The sequence below is a fragment of the Halichoerus grypus genome, chromosome 2 (genome assembly GCF_964656455.1).
Source record: "Halichoerus grypus chromosome 2, mHalGry1.hap1.1, whole genome shotgun sequence".
NCBI classification, from domain to species: Eukaryota; Metazoa; Chordata; class Mammalia; order Carnivora; family Phocidae; genus Halichoerus; species Halichoerus grypus.
This window is the reverse complement of record NC_135713.1, coordinates 45,070,925-45,094,082: the sequence shown is the minus strand read 5'-3', so window position 1 is coordinate 45,094,082 and position 23,158 is coordinate 45,070,925. Positions and strand designations below refer to the sequence as shown.

Genomic DNA, 23,158 nt, shown 5'->3' with positions numbered 1-23,158 from the left:
ACGATTATAAACGGTGCTGCGGTGAGCAACCTATTTGTGCCCCACAGCCCACATGCAGCGTAGTTCTCTGGGACAGACCCTAAGCGACGTCATTCCTGGGTTTTAGGATATGCACATTTACATTTTTTGATACTGTCAAATTGCCCTCCAAAGCGGAATTCCCAATTTTTAGTCCCCCCCCAGCAGTTTCTGTTTAGAACGGTGAGAATCTTGGGAAGGAAGGTGCGGTGGAATGAGGGGAGAGATATTTTAAATGGCGTATTTGATATCACAATAAAATAATTATTTAGAGAAATAGCTACTGTGTTCATATTATACACTAGATAAAGTAGTGCGGGACAAAATCTTGGCGTGGGGTGATACACAAAAGAAAGGCTCTCAAAGAGGGGGCCAGGCCCTGTCCTCCAAGAATCTCTGGTGAGGACTGGAGATAGGATAGGATGGGCATGTTTTTCAAAGGGAAGTAAATGGTTGAAAATGCCCCCAGAGCCCTGTTAGGATTTGGGTGAGGGTCACTGGCTAGGGACTGGGAAGAAGGGGATGGGGTAGGCAGACTACGCTCTCCTTCCGCAGGCCTGCTCCTGGCCTCTGGGGCCACCTGTTTTAGGAGGCAAATCTGGTCACCATCAAAACCACAGCACGGGGCATAAATTCCCTGGGGCCGAAGGCAGGACTGCTTCTCTGACCTCACAAATCGCTCCTAGCGTCAAATCCTCCCGCCCAGCTGGTCTGAATGAAGGTCTGTCTAACCTGGATGGCTCAGAATTTCAAGGGAAAATACAGCTCCTTGGTAACTTAGTAAAGCTGCCTCTGTGGACAATGGTGGTTAGAAAGGCACATTTACTGTGGCTTTTAACGCGTTAATGGTATATGAAGGAGGAGACAACCCTTCAAAACACAGCCCCGCTCTGCTCCCAAGTGTGCACCAATTAAGATGATTACTGGTTTCCTTACAACACAAATACTAATGGCCTGTCACGCTCTGGCATATTTTTCTTGGTAAACTTCAACGTGGAATGATTAATATAGCTCCTGTGGCCAGGCTCATACACACAAAGGCAGAAAACGGGGGGTGGAGGGGGGCACCCAGCTCTGACGACAGCACACCCAGGGAGGCAGGTGTCTGGGAAAACAAGTTCTGAAGGGCTGCGACTGTAGGCGCGGTCATGATCACCGAGGGAGAATGTCCTGGGACTGCTCTGAGGAGTCAGAATCAGGATTAGCTGTGTGACCCTGTCGGGGTCCCTGTCCCTCTCTGGGCCTCAGTTCCCCACTTTTAAATGGGGATCATGATCCCTTTCCTGCTTGCCAGGCAGGGTGTTTGTGTGGGAGGGGGCTTAAAGATGCAGAGCGGGCACTTCCTTATCATGGGCACTAGTTAAAACGAAAGCGCTGGGGAGGCGCACAGATGGGAAGGGGTGCACGGCACAGAACAGCGGCGGCTAAGACTTACGACACCTCGCCTTTCTACGTTCCATCTCTGTAAGCCTCAGTTTGCTCATCTGAAAAATGGGGATAATACAGAACAGCCCGTCCTTAGGGTGCTGGGATGGAATGAGATGATGCGTGCCGAGTGCTCGGCAAGGCCGGTGTCTGAGACAGACTGAGCATCAGTATTGTGACCATAGTTACTATTCCTGTTGTTACACCAAGCTAGGGAAACCGGCATCAGCCTTGAAGCTCCCAAGGAAACCCCACCTCCCCAAATTACATTGTCTAGAGACCGTTCCCCCCATAAAGAACAGTTCAAATTCTCCTTCTATGTCACCAAGGCCAGGGAAGGCACCCAACTGCCCTAGACAGAACTCCTTCCCAGTGTTCCATGCATTTCATTCAGGGAGAAAAACGCTAAAGACTGTCTCCATCTGGTCTTTTCAGAAATATGAACTGCTAGGTAGAGGTACCAACACCTCACTGAGGCTTTTGGTCTAATATTCAGTAATTAATGAGGCTCCCCTAACCATTCCTCCCCCGGTCTATTCATCTTATGTAAAGCACAGTGCAAACAGAGCCTCAAAGCCTTCTCTCTCAACTCAGTCATCACCCCTAAATCCTATATTTTGGAGCACCCTGGACATCATGTCAGTCTCTACCTCAGCTCATAGGGGACCAGACGTTATGGGATGCTTAAAGAGCCCTAGGATGGAGAGCAGAGGGGGGCTCACATGCTTCCAGGGCCAGGCAGCTGAGAGAAGTATATGAAATGGGCCAGACGGAAACCCACAAACCCAACTGGGGTCACATGGGGCTGTGGGCCCAGAGATGATATCAGGAGAACCAGAGGGCCAGATTTTTATGGGAATACCTCCCAACTTCCAACGACTGACAATCAATCAGATTTTAAAATTACTTTGAAGGCCCAGTAAGCAGGTCTATGGGGATGTATCCAGCACCTTGAAAGGAACATAAACTCTTCAAAGCCAGAAATTTATGACCTAGAGCAAAGGAGGAGTAATTTACGAAATGGAGTTCTCTAAACCAAAGGAGTTTAACGCATCAGAAAAGACAATAAAAACCACCTGTATTTCCAAACCACTCCTAGCATTTTATGCTTCCAAGCATTTAAAAATATATGCATGTTTGCAGATGTTTTGCCTGGTTTTTATATTTCATAGGAAGGGCCCAGATGTGCATGCATACTAATGTGTCGTCTTTCTTTTCCTGCTCTCACCTCTACATTGCAATCATCTTTGCATGCTGCCCTCTTCAGGCAGCTCCATATAGCAAACCCTCTTCTTATCAAATGTGCTTACTGGGCCCTTTCTCAGGAATGCACTGAGCCAAAGTTTCTCAAATCAAAGTCATGGACGGCACCCCTTAAAAGAAGCAAACTACTGTGGGCTCCTCCATAAACACACCCAGGGATTTACCTGAGAAATATTAGCCAAAGCAGCCAAGATTTCTGACTTCCAAGTGTGAATTTTCACTGCAAAGAGAAGCATCTTCATAGTTGCTAAAATAATTTTTTAAAAGATTAAAACTCAAAATGAAAAGGCAAATTAAAAAACTCCTGGCTAACTCTTGGATCCACTGAACCCCAGTGGAGAAACACTGGTGTAAGGCACAGGGACCCAAGGTCCTTGTGAGCTGAGCCTCTGAAGCTTCTCTTTGTCTGGGAACCTCCCCCTTGCCCCCCCACCCCATGGGGCCTTCTTCCCTGCAAGTCCCAGGGCTTAGAAACCACAGAGGCCACTGGTTGTCACCCATGCACTCTGGGGCCCTGGAGTTGAATTTAGATTCTCCTCCCACCTTCGGAGGGCTGGGGCGGGGGACGGGGGGCGGGGCATACTTTAAATTATTTTCTACATTGGGCTCTTGGGCAAGATTTCTTTTAAAAAAAGTTTTCACTATTGAAAAAAGGAAAAAAAAGTTGGCAAAGCACAGATGTAGGCCATTCTCCTCATTTCACAGATGGGGAGATGATAATCCGGAGAGGGGCAGGGCTCTCGACAGACGGGCCTGAGGACACGGGTTTTCTAATGGGCTGGTGTTCCCTCCCTTAGCCCCGCCATGGGCCTGCCTCAGATTCCTCCCCTAGACTCCTCCTGCCTTTTTCCTCCCAAACACCTGCGGCCTCTCAGCTTTCCCCCGCGCACCGTGTCCTCCCTGAAAGAAGCACCAGCTCCTTCAGTTTTCAAGGCTTCCCTACGTGAAGGGGTGATCTGTGCAACATGGGGGAACCTCCCATCGACCCTGGCATCGTGTCAGATGTGTGCAGCCGATGGCCTCTAGCATATTCGAGGGAGGGGGTTGGCCCAGTTGGCAGCTCTGTAAACGCAGACATAATCTTCTTAGCTGGAGACACCTTTATGATTCCACAGAAAGAAGAAATGAATTCAACCTCAGAATCCGTTCCCGTTCTAAACGTTAGAACAGAGGCTTTCAGGAAATGCAGGCTCCGAGTCTTGCAGCCAAACATCTGTCTGATGGTGGCACTAAGGTGCTAGGTCTGTGACCCAGAGGAAGAAGGGGCTGTGGGGTGGGGGTGGTCCTTGGTGTGGACCTGGGTTCTAGACCTGAGTATGGCTGGGCTGGCCTCACTGTGTGACCTTAACTCATTTATCCTTTCTGGGCCTCAAGTTCCTCATCCTTGAAACGTGGCCACTACCACATAGCTAACTTCGCTGGGTTCCAGTAAGAATGGAAACACGGGATGGTCTGGAGTCAGTATGACAGATCACTTAACCCCTGCATTTCAGTCACCTCATCTGCAAAATGGGGGCAAACCCACTTACTCATGCTGGGAGGCGTAGAGAGCTATCAGAGAGTCTCACTAAAAAAGAAAGTTAGGATGCCAAAAAATCAATTCTTTGACAGCCAGAGGCGGTGGTTGCCTCCAACACGGCATTTTTAGCAAGTGCTCACATAGCCAGCCAGCTTTCAAGGCAGGCCCACTCCCTGTGCTTTTGCCCTTCAACTGCTCACTCTCCAGCTGGAGAGGCGAGTGCCAGGCCTGGAAGCACACAGACCAAACAGTGAGGGTCCGCCCTGCAGGCTCAGCACCCAAGCTTCAGGGACCCAGGAAAGGGAGACCAGCATGGGCTGGAGCATCAGAGAAGCCATCTCAGAGGACCTGACCAACTTGGGCCTTGGAGGGTAACGAGGAGTGTGAGGAGGAAAGAGGGAGGTACTGGGGGCTGAGGTGGGCCAAGCAGGCTGGACTCTGTGCCCCGTGAGGGCAGACACCTGACTCGGACCCCTCATCTGCCCCATCTCGGCCCCACAGAGCACTGGAGAGGCCCTCTGTGGCCAGTGCATCTTAAGGAGCATCCTACATCTATCCACTACCAGTACCACAACTTGACAATCTGGCTGGGGAGATGAGAACGAAGCAAGCAAAAATAATGCCTAACAATGCCAAGTGGGGACTTGGCAACACATGACTGGCAGTGCTCACGAAGTGACAGGGTCACGTGGACATATCGGGGTCCTGTGGCACCCCGTGCCCGGAGCTCCAAGAGCCACCGTGCCATCGTGTGTTTCTCTCATTCAGGGCACAGCAAATGTGTGTCCTCATGATAAGGGCAGACTAGACACAAAGCTGTGGGTGTTCTCAGAGGTGGAGGCAGAGGGCATCCCATCCACATCCACTCACGTGGACACTTAGAGAACACCATAAATCATGGCAGGGATGGAATCTGGCTTTCTGAGTGGCCACCAAGGGGCTGGGAAGGAGTTTGAGCTTTGACCAAAAGGAAATCGATGAGAGAATGCCAGGTAGAAAAATGTCCCCTTCTCTCTCCCGTCCATGTGCAGGGACTACCCCAGATGCTGTTCCTTCTTGCACCTACGGAGGGAACCCTCCTCCCCCACCGAGAGCACCTGCCTGCCCACACCGGAGCTTACCGTGCAGTGCGAGTCTCTGCTGGAATTGCCTCTGGTTTCTTGCTCCTTCTCCCTTTTTACCCCTACTCTCACTGTTTTGGGCTCCTCCCAAGCAGTGTCAAAGCCTTAATCCTTGCTTAGGGCCTGTTTTTGAGAGGACATAGGCTAAGTAAGACAAAGAAGAACCATACATTTGCTCCTATTTGTAAAATAAAAGTAAGTCATTCATAAGCACGGGTGCTTCAAGAGTTGTCAGGAACCAAATGACTTGCCTGGGGCGCCTGGGTGGCTCAGTTGGTTAAGCGGGGACTCTCGATTTCTGCTCCAGTCTCAATCTTAGGGTCCTGGGATCCGCGCCCAGTGGGGAGTCTTTCTTGCTCCCCTGCCCCCCCACCCTTGCTTGTGTGCACATGTGCGCACACACACACTCATTCTAAAATAAATAAATCTTTTATTTTTTTAAATTTTTTAAAAAAGATTTTATTTATTTATTTGAGAGAGAGAGAATGAGATAGAGCATGAGAGGGGGGACGGTCAGAGGGAGAAGCAGACTCCCCGCTGAGCAGGGAGCCCAATGCAGGACTCGATCCCGGAACTCCAGGATCATGACCCGAGCCGAAGGCAGTCACTTAACCGACTGAGCCACCCAGGCGCCCCATAAAATAAATAAATCTTTTAAAAAAATGACTTGCATGCAGCACACCTGATAACACATCCCGACCCACAGTGCCCTGACACTATAGAAGAGAATGAGAGATGAGAAGGCAGCCTCAGGTGGGCTTTGATGTGAGTACCCCAAGGTGCTCTTGTATCTGTTCATTAACTCAATAGACATTTAATGATGCCGCTATGAGCCTGGCATTGTGTGGGGTGCCAGGGATGCTGAGGTAACTAAGACATAGTCCACATGCTCAGGGAACATGGAAATGCCGGGATGTTAACTACATGGGAGCTGGGTATTTCAGGAGGAGGGCAAAAGGAGGGAAGGATCCTCGCTGTCTTCATTGAGGACGAGAGCGGGGGAAGAGATGGCTTCACTGAGCTTGGTCCAGAAAGGTGGACCAGAGTTTGCCAGGAGACAAGCGCTTTGTTCCACTCCTCTGGATGAGGTGGAGAGGGCTTCCCCTGTAAGTACCTTTGCAGGGACCTGGTGAAGGATTAAATCAAATGTGGGGGATAATATTGAAATAAATCCTGGGGAGTGGCAGTGGTAGTTACCACTGCTGTTTTTGCTCACAACTGCTGCTTCACTCCCTTTACTATCCCTCCCCCACCCCCAAAACCTAAACAAAACCACCATAGCCCTGGAGATAGAAGCTATAACCAACATCAGAAAACAGAAACAAACAAAAGTTGCTGGCAAAGCCAAGGTGCTGGCAGAAACAATATCTTTGGAAGCACACGTCCTGCGTAAGCGTCCAGCCCTCACCATGACTCAGAGCTAGGCAGAGCTGGGCTCTGGGAGTGCGCAGTAATCAGAGAGCAGAGGGGGAGGTCAGAGCGGGTGAGGTGCCTGGATCCAAGTGTCACTTTCAGATGACAGAGTTTGAGACAGGAAATCCCGTTTTTTAAAAAAGTTTACAGTTTTGCCCACCTGAGTGAAATTTCTTCCTTGCGATACTTATATCCTGATGTAAGACTTCGGAGAGAGCAAAGCTTTCTTAAACCCGAACACATGAATAAAATGTCCTAAGCAGCTGCTATAGGCGTTTGGCCCCTTGAGATATGAAGAAAATAGTCAATGGGAATGCAGCTATCACTTGGTGGCTGTGTTCAGGCACTTGGCAGGGCTCAGCACTCCTCATCACCTTACCGAAGCTGGTCAACCCGCATTCACACGCCTGCCAGTGTCTCTGCCACTCAACTCGGGCTTTACCCAATTAACACTAACTATTTACAAGGCTTCATAGCATTAAGTGCCACCAAACAGGCTTCTGCATGAACAGATATGTAACTGGCATAATCTGAAAAATGGCAGGTGACAGTGCAGGTCCAATTCCCTTCTGCTGCCTGATTGATGGGCACGGTCTCTGGGGGCAGGGACCAGAGAAATGGTAGAAAGGAGTGGGGTGGACCTGGGGCCCACTCGTCGCAGGGAAGCTCCGGGCCCTACCACTCACTAGCTGTGTGACCTTTGCCAAGTCACTTCACCTCTCCAGCCTCAGGGTCTGCAAATGCAAGATGGGGATCACACTACCCCACGTCACAGGGTGGCTATGGAGAAGTACTGAGACATGAGTACAAACCACTTAGTACTGAGCCTGGTATACAGTAAGCACTCAGTCAAAGGCCAGGAGACCCCAATTAACAGGTGAACTTTATGTCCACCTGGGGAAGGGTGGTCCGCACTCACAGAGTTATTGCCATCAGAGTGTGTTGAATTTGCCAGGCATCTGTGCCACGGATTGAGCCACATGGATGTGGTTAAAATACAATGATTCTGTGAGAACCTGACTCATCTCTATGACCTGAAAACAGGTTTTTTTTGTGCTGCATGCCTGCTTGAGGAACTCAGACGATGAAGTAATATTCCTACAAATGTGTTCTCAGGTTCTGGTGTTTTGTCTCCTCCCCCCGAAGGATGTTATCTATAAAGCTGGCAGAAACTCTTTCAACAGAAGTCTGGAAGCCAGCAGTGGAGTTACTTAGTAGCCCAGATTGCATTAAGCAGATGCTACTTTGCCCAGCTGGAGCACAGAGAACAGATGAATGAACATCGCAAGAGAGCCTACAGCTAGCTCCTTCTGAGGAGCTCAGCGAACTTGTTAGCAGTAGCTCTGATGTTCTTGAAGCAACTAAGGTATTTGGTATTCAATTACAGTGTGAGAATAGCTGCTAATTACCATCCTCTGCCTAGTTAGGTAAAGAAAAATGTGTTGGTCAGGGAAGCGAAAATAAAAGAAGTCCATCAATCTTAAAAAATAAAGGGAGAGGTGCTTGGGTGGCTTAGTCGGCTAAGTATCCAACTCTTGATTTCAGCTCGGGTCATGAACTCAGGGCCGTGAGATGGAGTTCCACGTTGGGCTCTGTGCTGGGCGTGGAGCCTGCTTAAAATGATTCACTCTCTCCCTCCCTCCCTCTCCCTCTGCCCTGCTCACAAGCTCACTTTCTCTAAAATAAATAAATAAATAAATAAATAAATAAATAAATAAATAAATAAAATAAAACAAAATAAAATAAAATAAAATAAAGGGAGGGGGTAGTTAATACCACAGAAATCAGCAAATGTTTCAAATCAGGGCTCCCCACCTTCACTCCACCTGCTGTTACTTTTTAACAGCACATCATTGGCTATTTCCATTGGTTTTGGCTGTTATAAATAACACTACAGTAAACATCCATGTCCAGACATCTATTTGCTCATCTTTGATTGCTTCCTCTAGAGGTGGAATTGCTAGATCAAAGGCTATTTTTAGGGAGTTCTGATCCACATGCCGTCACCCTATACCCCTGCTAGCAGGGCAGGCTGAGCTTATTGCCCTGTATGGGTTAGGGCGGGTATTTGAGCTGCGGACTGTACAGCCACGATCCCGCACCTGGCCCCTGCGTGCTGAAGATACAGGGCAAGTCCAGACATTATACACCAAGCACCACCTCCTGCTCTCCTCTCCCTCACCTCCTGCTCTGTGGGGGCCGCACGTCACTGCTGTTTCCCACTTGGCCCTCTGGAGTAGCACTGTCCAAGAGAATTTTCTGTGATGCTCTGTCTCTGTCCTGTCCTACGTGGTAGCCACTCATCATGTGAGGCTACTTAACACATGGAATGTGTCTTGTGTGACGGAGAACCTGAATTTTCAACTTTACTGAGTTTTAACTTAAATTTCAATAGCCACACGTAGCTGGTGGCTACTGTATCAGAAAACACAGCTCTAGGGGTTCGGGAAGGACTGTGGTTTATGGTTCTTCTGTAACTGATAATCATGGTGATGAGAGATCCTGCATTATTTACACCAGCTCTGAGTTCAAATATTTTGTTCCCACTGACTCATAAACATTGACATTCTGGAATTTCTTAAATGTCTGGAAATACTGATATTTCAGAATTTAAATTACACTCTCTCAGACTACATTTCCCACCTAGAAACTTCTGTCAGATTGTCCCCTTAGGGACTGGGAAATATTGGGCTCCCAGCTCAGAAGAGAAGCAGAGGTCTGTCACTCAAGGGGGATAGTCTCTCAACAATCACTAATGCTATTGCAATATGCCATCTATTGCTGATACATCATCCTGCCTCTGTGCTTTTGCTTATGCTGTTCTCTTAGGCCAGGGAACCCCCTTCACTAGGCAGTGACATCTCCTCTAGGAAGCCCTCCCTGATCATTCCCTTTCAGAATTAAAGGCTGAACCCTCTTTGTGACCACTAAACATGGCTCATGGCTCAGGTGAGAGCTTTGAGTCACCACTTGGGACCTATTTAGCCCCTATTTTATTTATTAAACATTTTATTTATTTATTTGTTTGTTTACTTATTTATTTATTTATCTATTTATTTATTTATTTTACAGAGAGTGCGCGCGCGAGAGAGAAAGAGAGCACATGCGAGGGAGGGGCCGAGGGAGAAGGAGAGAGAGAATCCCAAGCAGGCTCCATGCCCAGCATGGAGCCCGAGGTGGGGCTCAATCCCACGACCCTGAGATCATGACCGGAGCCGAAATCAAGAAGCAGGCGCTTAACAAACTGAGCCACCCAGGCGCCCCGAGCCCCTATTTCAGATGAAATTTGAATAACTTTAATTCTGGATTTCTTACTCCAAAGCTTATTTGAAATAGCAAATGAGGGGGGAAAAAGGCTCATAGGGACAGAGCCGCTGGAGGTGATAAGAAGTAAAAATCATCTAAGAGTCATGCAGTAAGGGAGAAGAGCTAGACAAATGTATAAATACCAAACCTGGGCTTCTGAAAACTGAGACATTGGGTCATCTTGTGCAAGGGCACATACTTTTCCAGACCTCAGTAGTTCTTGAGGGTAGGGCTATAATGAATAACTGATACTCATTAAGAAAACTATAAGGCATCAAAGGCTAACTCTAAACACTGGTGAGGAAAGTCATCCTAAAGTTCTAGGATTTAAAGCTTGACGGGACTTTAGAAGTCATCCATACTCTATAGATGCAGACACTGAAACCCAAAGAGATGATGTAATTTGTTCAAGGTCACAAAGCTATTTACTGGCAGGGCTAGAACCAAAGCTGGTCTACTTGTTCTCATACCAATACCTGGAGAAGTCACTTGATGAACTGTTTTACTCCATGATGCCACTGAATTGATGAGGAACTAATAGAGGAAAAAATAATGTATCTTCCTGACCCCGTTACACAAAGATATTTTCTCTCGTCACTAATGATAAATACTAGAAAAGGAGATCTCTTCGTATGGAGACAGGTGTCAAAAGGAAGAATGAAACAGAAACTGGCATTTTGATCTTTATGATGAACATGGTGTGAATAGCATGACTTGGGGTTGATATAATATTTGAAAGAGCGTTCTCTAATTAGGATGATTAATATCCAAATTGGCATTACACATGGGCAATACATTCAGTCTGTAATGAAAATGAAATCCCCCAAACACATGACTGTCCATCACGATGCAAATGGCAGAAAAGAAGTCAGTGGCTGATGATACACAGATGATTTCAATGATCTGTGCATCACCAGCCATTTATTTGGGGGCTTTGGCCATGGAGAAAGAATAACAGGATTGATCTAAGGCAGTTATAAACCACCATTGATAGATAAATATCCATCTTCTCACTGTGCAGGAGCAGGTATTCAGAACAAGGTGGTTCACGCAGACAGAGAGCTCTTTAAATGATACCTTGCAATTACACTGCAGCCTTCCAGCAGATAATAAACCTTCAATGTCTTGAATAATTTAAAATTTTCCAGCAGCATGAAGGTTGAAAGGAAAGAAAATCACACTCTGCTTTGGAGGGAGAAAAAAAAAAAGTCCTCAGCAGATCAACTGTGGGAATTCTGGCAGAAAAATGCCCAGTTTTTCATTTGTTTTCCCGATAGGTGGCTATAATCGTCCCAGCCCAACCTGGTCCCTGATTTTCAAAGTCAAAGAGCCAAGAGTGAATGGATCTATAAGAAATAAAATTGGAAAATATAAGGTATTAAATCTTTACGTGTTATCACTACCGTCACAAAGATGGTAATACGTAATAGTGTATTATTCTGGATCCAAATAAACTTGAGTTTGGATCCCAACTCCACCACTCATTTGTGGTGTAAACTTGATCTTTCTGATTCTGTTTCATCACCTGTAATATTCAGGACGATAATGCCAATCATAGGATTCAGTGAGATTATGAATTAACAGTTCCTGGCATATATTAAATATTAATAAACAATGGCATTAATTATTAGTTTTATAAATTATTATTACTAATTATGATAGTTTAAGTTTTGGGGGTCTTCAAGGTGTAGCTAAAAGGTGTGGATTAAGGGAAAAATAGGGACAGATGAATAGAGTTTCATATCAAGGAACATTATGGTGTCTACGTTAATGCTCACGGTGTGGTTAAGCCATGGTTACTCTGGGCCAGCCACTGCTCTGATCCCTCTACGAGCAACATCTCAATCTCTCTTTATGGAAGTAGCCTAATTTTACTCATTGAGACACACAGAGATTAAATGCTAGTTCAATGTCACCTATTGTCTGACTCTAGAGCAAGGGTCCTTAGAACCCAACTCCAATGTTAAAATGGGGTGGATACTCGACAGCACCGGTTGGGAAATGTATTCAAGGATGAGCTTTGGCGCAAATCTGGCTCACACGGTAAGTCAGTGAAGGGGAAAATAAAAGGACATGACCAGGGCGTCTATACCTGCTCCTGTCACCTTGCCCTTTCAGCAGGTGCTCCTGAACGGGAGCAGGACTTGCTCACAAACCTGCCCTATGACTGAAGTGCACCTCTCATCTCGGAAATGTGCAGGCTGGCTAGAGATTCCTGAAAGTAGAGCAGAAATTCCCTAAACTCTGAAGTTGTGCCGCCTGCAAACACTAGGCTTCTTACCATCAGCGGAAAGCCTTGATTTCTTCCAGATTTAAAAATAGATTTTGCGTGTGGGTAACTTGCAAATGCCTGAACTTGAGGTTTTGCATGTGGAGAGCTCGCTAAGAGATAGGATCCGTGGGAGTGTGGAAGAAATATTTAAAAATAAAGGTTGAAATGTGAATAGAACCAGAGTGTCTGTTCTTGAATGTACTCTACCACCACATTTTTAAGAAATTTATCTTGCAGTGGAAGGAACTTGGGGGTGGAGATACAAACAGGGTCTTCTGTAACCTGGAGGGAGCCATGGGAAGATCAAGGCAGAAATAAACCCGGTTGACGGATGTTGTAGGGTGGCATGATTTTAATTCAAGATGTGGAAACGCTTTCCCAAGAGCCACCCGGGTCATCGTGACGCAGGACGGACATGGTGCAGGCATGCAGAGGTGGCCACCAGCATTGCTGACCTAGCCTCGCGAGGCAAGACACCTGCAGCAAACCTCGGCAGGTGAGTACGCTGAGCTGAAAGAACCGAAACCCGGGGTACCCTGGCTTGAGCTTTTCTATTTCCAAAGTCATGAACGTGGTTAGAAGTGGGCTCATGTGGAGGAAGCCCATTGGGGGCAAAAATGTTCACGGGTGAGTCTTAAATGTCTCAGGAAAGGGCCAGAAATCCATGTGCCAGAAAAGAAGGCTTTGAAGTCAGGGGCTCCCAGGTTGGAGGAGATGTCGGTCTACCCCAGAAAAGACGGGACCAGTAACAGAAAAGGCAGGGAGCTTTTGACGGAGGACCAGGCAGGGACCCAAGCACATTCTCACATCAAGAGAAATTTTTTTTACTGGATGTTTCGGGAGGAATTTCTTCCATGCCTGCTGTACTTGGAGTTATGAGCTTGGTTGGGGCCCAAACAGGTGATTATGGTAATTTAGAAAGAAAGTACCAAGCCATTTCTGACACAAGGCCATTCCAGCTTGAAAATAACAGTGCCTCCTTGTATTTATAGAGTGCTGAATACTTTCCAAAGCCCTTTCTCATCTATTATCTCATTTGATCCTTACAACAGGGCCAGAGATGTGAGTTGTGGCTCTGCTGCAGGGCTGGGAATGAGAGCTTTCTCCTCTGGGGACTTCAGTCTCCCCACGGTGGTCCTGGGACCACCTGCGTCAGAATCCCCAGAAAGAGGGGCAGAGTGCAGATTCCTGGGCTCCCCCGACTGAGAACCTGGGTGTCTGCTGGGGCGGGGCCTGGGAATCTGCATGTTAAACATACCTCCTAGGTGATTCTTACACACACCACAATTTGAGAACCCCTGCTCTAGGATTTCATACCTCCTCAGCAGTGAGGTCTTCTCATATGAAACACACACACACTCGGCAACGAAAAAACCCTGAAAAAGTATAAAATTCTGATGAGTGGGGAGAAAACAGTCTGGTGTTGGCTGAGTGTATGTGATCATCCAGATAATAACAGCCTCTCGAGGATATAATTAGTGCCCTCGAAATTGGAATATGACTGTTTAATAATTTAAGTGAGATCATCAGGATTAATGAATAGCAGTTGAAATTAAATGTGGGACCATAAATCCACACGGCCTGTTCCAGGCCAGCACTTATTTATGACAAGGCGTCCTGGACAACAGGAGTCTGGCTGAAGCTGAACTTGTCTCTTCCTGCAATGGCCGTGTGTGTTTGCACCTCGGGCAGCCCAGACTACACACACGTTCAAAGCCCAGACTACACACACGTTCAAAGAGATCACCATCCCACTACATCACATAGCATCTGTCTGTGATCTATGATCTGCCATTCCTGGAATCCAGTGTTTCCCAAGTCTAAACATCGTTTCAACACTATCAAACTAGGATGAGATGCTGGTGAAGAATGCGGATCACCACTGATTCAGAATCTCTGTGGGTGGGCCTTGCTAGTCTGCATTTTAACAAGCTCCTCAGTTGACGCTGACACGGAAGAGTTACGAATCACAGCTTGAACCCCGATGGGAACTGGAGGCCACGGGGGACATACTCCAGGCGCGGGCTGTCTGCCTTTGAGGTCACTTTCTCCTTGTCCAGCAGGCTGGTGATTCCTTGGGGTTCTTTCCTTCCATGGAAATCGGCATCCTCTTCAATGTCCTTACTGAGTTTTTAGCTCATGAGGCTCTTACACGTTTCTGATTTCATCTAAGCCCTAGAACAGGCCTTTGAGGCAGATGCGGTAGCTCAGCAACCGTCACCCCACGTTCCAGTTAATAGTAATAACCACCGCCACCACCATCATAGCGTCATTAACAAGGACAGTTTACTGAATGCCAACACATGCTGGGCCCTGCCGAATGCATCGGCTCATGAGATGGGAAAGGATGGGGGTCGAACTGGTTGGGCTCAGCTGGCACCCCAGGCCAACCCCCCTGGATGAATCACCATGGCCACAGGGAAGGGACATCATTGGCCAGACGGGGCAGAGCCATCCCCACGGCTGGGTGCTATTACCGCCCAGCTGTCCCTGCAGGAGCAGAGGAACAAACTGGGGGCAAAGAGTAGTTCACCAAACAGACTCTGTCCTTCATCGTCCCTCAGCCGGAAGGCAGGAAGGAAACAGGGTTTTGTGTCTACTATGAAGAATATGTAGAGTCGACTCTGCTCAGGAGCAAGGTCTATTTATAGGTCATTTTTATTCACTCATGAGTTCAAGCACTGCTTCTTCGTCTTATGGCAGCAGGGACATGTTTTCTGGGAAAGGTCAGGCCCAGTCTTTTCTCCCACCCGGTTGAAACAAATCTGCTGTCTGTCATGGCGGGTTCTGGGAAGGTAATGGTTAGTTTGAATTTTACATTAACAGAGATTGGAATGCAGTTATTATTTAGAATATTCTAGACCAGATATTCTGACAGCATACAGAAAATAAAAACAACCCCTAACAGTTTCTAAGAAGACTGGGCACAAAGCATAGCTTTATAATTCCCCCTATATTCACCCTCACTGCAGATTATTAGCAATGCCCAATAAATCCCATGCATTAATAAGCACAGGAGTGGAGGACACACAGTTGATGGTGGGAGTTATTGGTTATTTTGAGATTCTTCGATGCTTATAAATAATGTGGGCATCTTTGAAGAGGTCTGCATTTATGAAGCAAACAAATAAAATTAAATTTTTTTTTATTATTCTGGGAAGAATGAGCGCTTTGGTCTTTCAAGAGAAGGAAGTGAGTGTATGTAAGGATCTAGAAAGGTTGGAAAAGGCAGTCTGAATCTGTTAATACTTTACAGGAACTGACATCACTAAGCCACACGAGAGGAAGGGATGTTACGATGGCCTTCGTACATGCCTATTTCTTTGTTCTAGAGAATGATGCAAAAATGGCATTTTCAGGAGATTTTTCTATTTGAGATAGTAAATCTAGAGATTGAAGAGAGGGAGGAGAGAAATTAAACTTTCAATGCCCATGAACACTAGATTGACTGGCAGGACTGCAATGCTCTCCTTTCAATTTTTAGAATAAATAACATGTAAGTATGTGGACTGGTCCTTCTTGATCTTCAGAGCTGTCAAGTATTGCCTATTTTTGGGCATGAAAATTGGTTACATTTTAAGTTGCTGATGTTTACAGCTCTGAAGGTGCCTCTGGATTCAACTTAAACCAAAATCGGCTCTGGAGTTGGGGGTTGCCCGATAAAGACGTGATGGAGCCTTTCGGGGGCTGGACGTTCTGCAGGAAAATTGGGAAGAATCCCTGAAGTATCTTTCTGTAGTAGGTTCTTTACAGCTGCCTGTGTGTCAGGCGTCCGGCGGTAGGTTAGAGCTAATGCCTACTTTTTGGCCAATGTGCTTTGTGAACGGGCTAGAACCTGTTATTATTTGGGCTGATATTTATAGTGAATGAAAACAGCAGGACCTACAGATTAGACATAAGCATTTCTTTACCTAAACGCTTTTTGTTGTTTTTACCTAAAAGTTGTTTTCCTTAGGAGGTGGGGTAGGGAGAGGAAGAGAATTTCTTGTACTTTGCTTTGTACTTTCTCCTAAACGTGAATTTCCCCTTTAAGTAAATGTTGGCAACTAAGAGGCTTGCTATGAAATCAGATATGGCGTGTTTGAATCACTTACAAGAGTGCCTGGTTCACAGTATTACATGGGTACCATACCGCATTGTTGTTCTTGCTGGTAGGGCCTGATCCTTGCTAGGATGCAGACAAAGTCAGCCCTTTCGGCTCCCCACCTAACGAGCTAAGTGTGCGAGATGTAGAAAGACTTGGTTGGTTTGAGCCAAATCAAGTTAGGTACTAAGGAACCTCTTCCTTTCATTTCAGCCTCAAATTTCATCTCCCTCAAGACCCTGAGTAAATAACAATTCATGTCAACCCTAAGCCGAGGGCTTTCTGTGGTGCTGCTTCTGGGGGACCTCCAATAATAACCTGCTCTCTTGGGGTTTGCTTCCCCCCATTATGTTTTCAAGGAAACACTAAAACAGTGGAAAGGGTTAGATCTTAATCCTCACAAGAAAATCAGCAGAATATCAGCAATTTAGCATAGTTGTGCTGTACCAAGTTTTTAAAATGTAGAAGGCTCACCCTCCTCAATAGAAGCGTCACCTTTCTGAAAATATAATGCAGCTCTTTTCCACTACAGAAATGATTCTTTCCCAAACATCAGAGTTTTTGATGCTTCAGATGCAATCTGAGCGATTTATTTGATTTTTTTTGCTATCTCAGTAAATCATTTATCCAGTGCTTGATTCACAAAATCCTGTTTTTTTAAGATGCACAAAATATCCCATAAAAATATTGACTCCTGCATCCGTTGTTCCTGACAGATATCCACCAAAAGGTTTATAGATTTCCCTCATTATAAACTAATTGATATTCCATAACAGCTCTAATCTTCTTAGTAGTCCTCTCCTTTGGAGTCCAAGAGAGAAGCATTCCGGATGTCAAAGATATTATAGGAGAAGAGAAACAAGAAGCCTGTGGGTTTTCTTAGTGGTAAGACACCCTAGAGACTGATACTTAAGGCGTGGGATTCTTAAGATTACGGAGCCCATTGTGGGGAAGATCAATCCCTCCTGGCAAGTGGGATTACTGACCAGCAGGAGACTAGCTCAGGCCCCTCTTATCCACAGTTTTGATTTCTCTGGTTTCACCTACCCGCGGTCATCGGTGGTTCCAGAGGCAGGTGACCCTCCTGACATATGGTCAGAAGGTCAACAGTAGCCTAATGCCACGTCACAGTGCCTACGTCATTCACCTCACTTCATCTCATCATGGAGGCATTTTATCATCTCACATCCTAAGAAGAGTGAGTATGGCACAAAAACATATTTTGATTTGAATTTCCCTGATGGCTAATGATGATGAACATTTTTTTTCATGTGTCTGTTAGCCATTTGTATGTCTTCTTTTGAGAACTGTCTGTTCATATCTTCTGCCCATTTTTTGACTTGATTATTTGTTTTTTGGGTGTTGAGTTTGAGAAGTTCTTTACAGATCTTGGTTATCAGCCCTTTGTCTGTAGTGTCATTTGCAAATATCTTCTCCCATTCCATGAGTTGCCTCTTTGTTTTGTTGACTGTTTCCTTTGCTGTGCAGAAGCTTTTTATCTTGATGAAGTCCCAAAAGTTCATTTTCGCTTTTGTTTCCCTTGCCTTTGGATACCACCTTACACCAGTTAGAATGGCAAAAATTGACAAGGCAAGAAACAACAAATGTTGGAGAGGTTGTGGAGAAAGGGGAGCCCTCTTACACTGTTGGTGGGAATGCAAGGTGGTACAGCCACTTTGGAAAACAGTGTGGAGGTTCCTCAAAAAATTAAAAATAGGGTTACCCTATGACCCAGCTATTGCACTACTGGGTATTTACCCCAAAGACACAAATGTGGTGAAAAGAAGGGCCATATGCATCCCAATGTTCATAGCAGCAATGTCCACAATAGCTAAACTGTGGAAGGAGCCAAGATGCCCTTCAATAGACGAATGGATAAAGAAGATGTGGTCCATATATACAATGGAATATTACTCAGTCATGAGAAAGGATGAATACCCAAATTTTGCATCAACATGGATGGGAGTGGAGGAGATTATACTAAGTGAAATAAGTCAAGCAGAGAAAGTCAATTATCATATGGTTTCACTTATGTGTGGAACATAAGGAATAGCATGGAGGACATTAGGAGAAGGAAGGGAAAAATGAAGGGGGGGAAATCAGAGGGGGAGATGAACCATGAGAGACTATGGACTCTGAGAAACAGAGCGTTTTAGAGGGGAGGGGGGTGGGGGGATGGGTTAGCCCAGTGATGTGTATTAAGCAGGGCACGTATTGCATGGAGCACTGGGTGTTATATGCAGACAATGAATCATGGAACACTACATCAAAAACTAATGATGGTGACTAACATAAGAAAAAAAAACCATATTTTGAGAGAGAGACCGCATTCACACATAGCTTTTATTACAGTCTATTGTTATAATTGTTCTATTTTATTATTAGTTGTTAATCTCTTATTGTGCATAATTTATAAATTAAACTTTATCAGAGGTATGTATGTATAGGAAAAACCATGGTAAACAGGGAGTTGGTACTATCTGTGGTTTCAGGCATCCACTGGGGTCCTTGGGACATATCCCCACCCATAAGGGAGGACTCCTAGACTGTACGGGCAGGTAAGCAGTTTAGGCCACTTACCGCCCATCTCTTTGAGCCTTGGTTTTGTCGTCTGTAAGACGGAACTGCTTCTCCTGCCCTCATACTATAGAGGGAACAGTATTTCACTTCCGAGGTGGTCAGGGGAGGTGATGCTGGGCAGGCCAAAATACAAACAGTCATTCCGCCTGCACGGCCTGCTTCATCCTTTCCTGCCTGTGGTGCGCTCACTGGCGTGGGCTCTGCCCTGCCACGGAGGCTTACAGTCCCTCAGCCGCTCAGCTTGTCCCGGGGTCAGTTAGTTCAGGAGGAGAGTGGGAGGAACAGATCAATGTTGTGTTCTCTGGATCAGCCTCTCCAACAATACTGCTCATATTCTGGGGTCATCTGACTCCCGTCTCTATTTCACAGTTGCCTCAGAGGAGGAGATGTGACAGTCAGTTTATAATGACAAGGGGAACGGATTGTAGAAAGTTAAGTAAGAGAAGCCCGGATACAAAGTTAAATATGACCGGATGACCATGACACAAAGTGCAACGTAAAGGCACTAAACGTCGGCTCCCAGTATGGAACATGATTTAGCTATTAAAAAACAGATGAGTTAGCTCTCTATCTTTTTGACTTAAGGGATGTCTGTGATATATTAACAGGAATAAAAAGAGTAATGTGTACAGGATGACCCCATTAAAAGGAAAAAAAAAACATGTAAAGATTAGGGGTAAAGGCTTTAGCATCAGCATGCACGGTTTTAAATCAAAGCTCTGCTTCTTTGGGCTAAGTACATGCCGACTATTTCCTTAACCTCTCTGTATCTCAGTTTTCTCATCTGTAAAATGGGGATAAAAATGTGACCATTTTCAAGTAGAAAAAAGTGGTTTGAGATCACTGAGTCCAGTGGTTTTCACTCCAGAAATGACAGAACCCTCAAGAGTGGCATGGGAATGAATGAGTGAATTCACTTAGCACAAAGTAAGCGCTCAGTGAGTCCTAGTTCTTGTTACTACATGCTGTTACATGTTAGTATTACTATGCAGGATAATGCACATCAGACTATTAACATTAGTTACCTCAGCTGGAGTGGAGCTAGAGGGGGATTGGGAAGGTATGAAAAAGGAAATGGACATGAAAAGACACTGGACACCAAACAAGACATAAAAATGGCAGATAAGCATGTGAAAAGATGCTCAACAGCAAAGGTCATAGGGAAATGCAAATTAGAACAACGAGATACTCCTACACACCTATTAGAAGGGCAAAAATCCAGAACACTGACAAGTCCAAATGCTGACTAGGGTGTGGATCAACAGCAACTCTCATTCATAGCCGGGAATGCAGAATGGTACATACACTTTGTAAGAAGAGTCTGGCAGTCTCTTACACAACTAAACATACTCTGACTATGTAATCCAGCAATTGGCTCCTTGGTATTTACCTACGTTAGCCGAAAACATGTCCACACAAAAACCTGTGCATGGATGTTTATAATCGGGTTTATTCATAACTGCCCACACTTGGAAGGAACCAAGATGTCCTTCAGCGGAAGAGTAGATAAATAAACTGTGATACGTCCAGATAATGGAGTATTAGTCTGCACCAAAAGGAAATGAGCTACAAGCCATAAAAAGACAAGGAGAAACCTTAAATGCATATTACTAAGTGAAAGAAGCCAATCTGAAAAGGCTACATAGAGAATGATTCCAGTTATATTAGACATTCTGGAAAAGGCAAAACTATGGAGCCAGCAAGCAGGTCAGTGGCTGCTAGGGAGAGGGAAGGATGAACAGGCAGAGCACGGAAGAGTTTTAAGGCCATGAAACGATTCAGTATGATCCCATAATGGTGGATATATGTCCTCATACATTTGTCCAAACCTACAGAATATACAACACCAAGAGTGAACCCCAATATAAAACTATATATTTGGAGTGATAATGATGTGTCAACATAGGTCCCTCAATTGTCACCAATGGACCACTCTGATGCAGGTGCAGAGCACTGAAAGGGCCTGGGGGCTAGCTACGTGTAGGGTGAGGGTGGAGGGGTATATGGGAACTGTCTGCACTTTCAGCTTAACTTTGCAGTGAACCTAAAATTGATCTACAAAATAAAGTCTATTAAAAAAAAAACCCTGAGGGGGGGAAAATCCTAAATGCTAATAGTAATTGCCTGCAGATGATAAGGTTATCAACAGGTCTTTCTGCACCTTCAACGTTTTCTCCTTGCTCCTAGCCTGGGCTCATGCCGTTCTCTAGGCCTCCGACACTCTTCCCCTCCCATGCCCTGGGGAGTAGTATCTGCTTATCCCTTAGGGTTGAGTTTAGCTGGAATTTTCTCTGGGATGTCTTCGCTGACCTTGTCTGTGCTCCTCAGAGCCTGGATCTCCACCAACGGGCACACATTCATGGTCTTACAATTGTCCCTTACCCCGTCTGTCTGCCCTTCTAGATGGGAGTGGCTGGGGGGAAGTGTGTCTTAGTCCTGGTGCATTCCCAGCGCCTCGCACAGCAGGTAGTACAGGCAGTTCATGAACTTTGTTGAATATATGAATATGAATTAAATCAGGAGAAGTGTGGAGAAAAACAAAATACGCAGTACAAATCTCAGGGTTAAAGAACTGAAACAGTACGGTGCAAGTGGGGAATGGGCACCCCAGTAGTTGAGGGGGTCCTGGAAGCAGATGGAGGCTGAGAAAGGAACAGACCCATATGCTCAGGGGCAGTGTCAAGAGTGGTATGTTGAAATGCAGATCAGGACAGGGCAAAATGGATGGCCTTGGTGGGTCCCCACGACTGGCATGGTATGAGAGTGCAGGTCAGAATTAATAAGCCCCTCGTGGAAAAAGGACCTGACTCCGGCTTCATTGGTGAGGGCCTCTCTTGTGTGAGCCAGTGGGTCCAGCAATGTCCATAATCCTCCCAGCACCAATCACTGCCAACAATCCATCAATAGCTCTGCAAACACTTGAAACACTTGCTTAAGATTTCCTCCTAGGGAACCATTCCCTGTGCATGTTTTTGTTTGTTCCCTGATGGGGAGTTGAGCTGGGGAGAATACCGTCAATGAGATCATACCATAGCCTTTCCTTTCTGTGCCTCATCATTCCAGGGAGCCCATCATCATTCAGGTAAGGACAATAACCCTTTCCATTACTACATATCCTGTTTTTCTGCAACACCGACACTATTTGAAAGTGGGGAGAAGAAGGAGAAAAGGAGTAGAAAAAACCAAATGAACAAAGGCCTCTCTTGTTTCTTCTAATAAACAATCTCCCAACCGGGCAGTGTAATCTGGAGGCAGGTCTGCTCCCCTATACCCTCATCGCTCTCTCCCACTAGAGCAAAAACACCTTTATGTCCTCCTAATCCTCAAGCAAAGCTCACACATTTGAAGAGCTTTTGGACACCCCTGGAAAACTCTGTAGCGCTCTATTTGCAGGCAAGGCCAGGATTATTCTGGGGTCAGCAGCAGCCTCCAGTCTAGTCCCAGTGCTGCCTGCACAAAGCTGGGGATCTTATTTCAAGCATTCATCTACTCCAATTTTGTCTCCTACCCGAGGGCTCAACCCTTAGCTGAATTACAATTAGTTGCCCTGAGGAGCCTGGAGGAGACTCATTTCAGAGGAAAATGCCTTCTGCTGAGCAATGCCAATCTAGCCTGTAGTTAGCATCTATGAATTTCAACTCTGAGAACTGCCTCTGCTCACATGGCCCAGAGAAATCTGTCTTTTATGATGGCCCATATTTGCTGTACTTTGGACAGGCCTCTCCATAGTTCTGAAATTGTTTCTCCCAAATCTCATTTTTAAAACAATCACTGCTGAGTAAGTTTTCTTCCAAAGCTGCCTTAAGAATTCCTTCTTGAAACTAGAATAATGATTGCTTTTCTGAAAAATGCAGGTTGTGAAATCTGACAGCTACTGTGCAGGACTGAGGGGCATGACGCAGGAGTTGGGTCTCTGGGTTGCACGCCTGATTCATTGAGAAAAAGGGGCAACAATTAGGGGCCTCAGGTGTCATTCGCATCTGGGAAATGGGATAGTATCTGCTCTCTTCCCTGTCTTATTAGGGTCTGGCAACGGCACCACATTGGATCAATATTTTTGCTCTCTGGAGAAACAGATATGCTAGGAAAATGTCATTCTTATGAAATCTGCCTCTTCTTTCTCAAGACTGCCACATTCTTTTATTATTGGGGGGTGG

General features: G+C 45.8%; 1 protein-coding gene and 2 long non-coding RNA genes across 23 annotated transcripts in view; 2 read left to right on the top strand and 1 right to left on the bottom strand.

Annotated features, from left to right (window-relative positions):
• Positions 1–23,158, top strand: part of LOC144381083 (uncharacterized) — a 912,868-nt gene that overhangs the window by 214,469 nt on the left and 675,241 nt on the right. The window lies entirely within an intron of this gene.
• GALNT10 (polypeptide N-acetylgalactosaminyltransferase 10) overlaps positions 1–23,158 on the bottom strand; it is a 217,656-nt gene that overhangs the window by 64,208 nt on the left and 130,290 nt on the right. The gene's annotated exons all lie outside the window — the stretch shown is intronic.
• The window catches only part of LOC144381084 (uncharacterized), a 44,499-nt gene continuing 33,903 nt past the window's right edge, over positions 12,563–23,158 (top strand). Inside the window, exon 1 of the long non-coding RNA XR_013445591.1 lies at positions 12,563–12,833. This is a non-coding gene — a long non-coding RNA (uncharacterized LOC144381084). The remainder of the gene's footprint in view (positions 12,834–23,158) is intronic.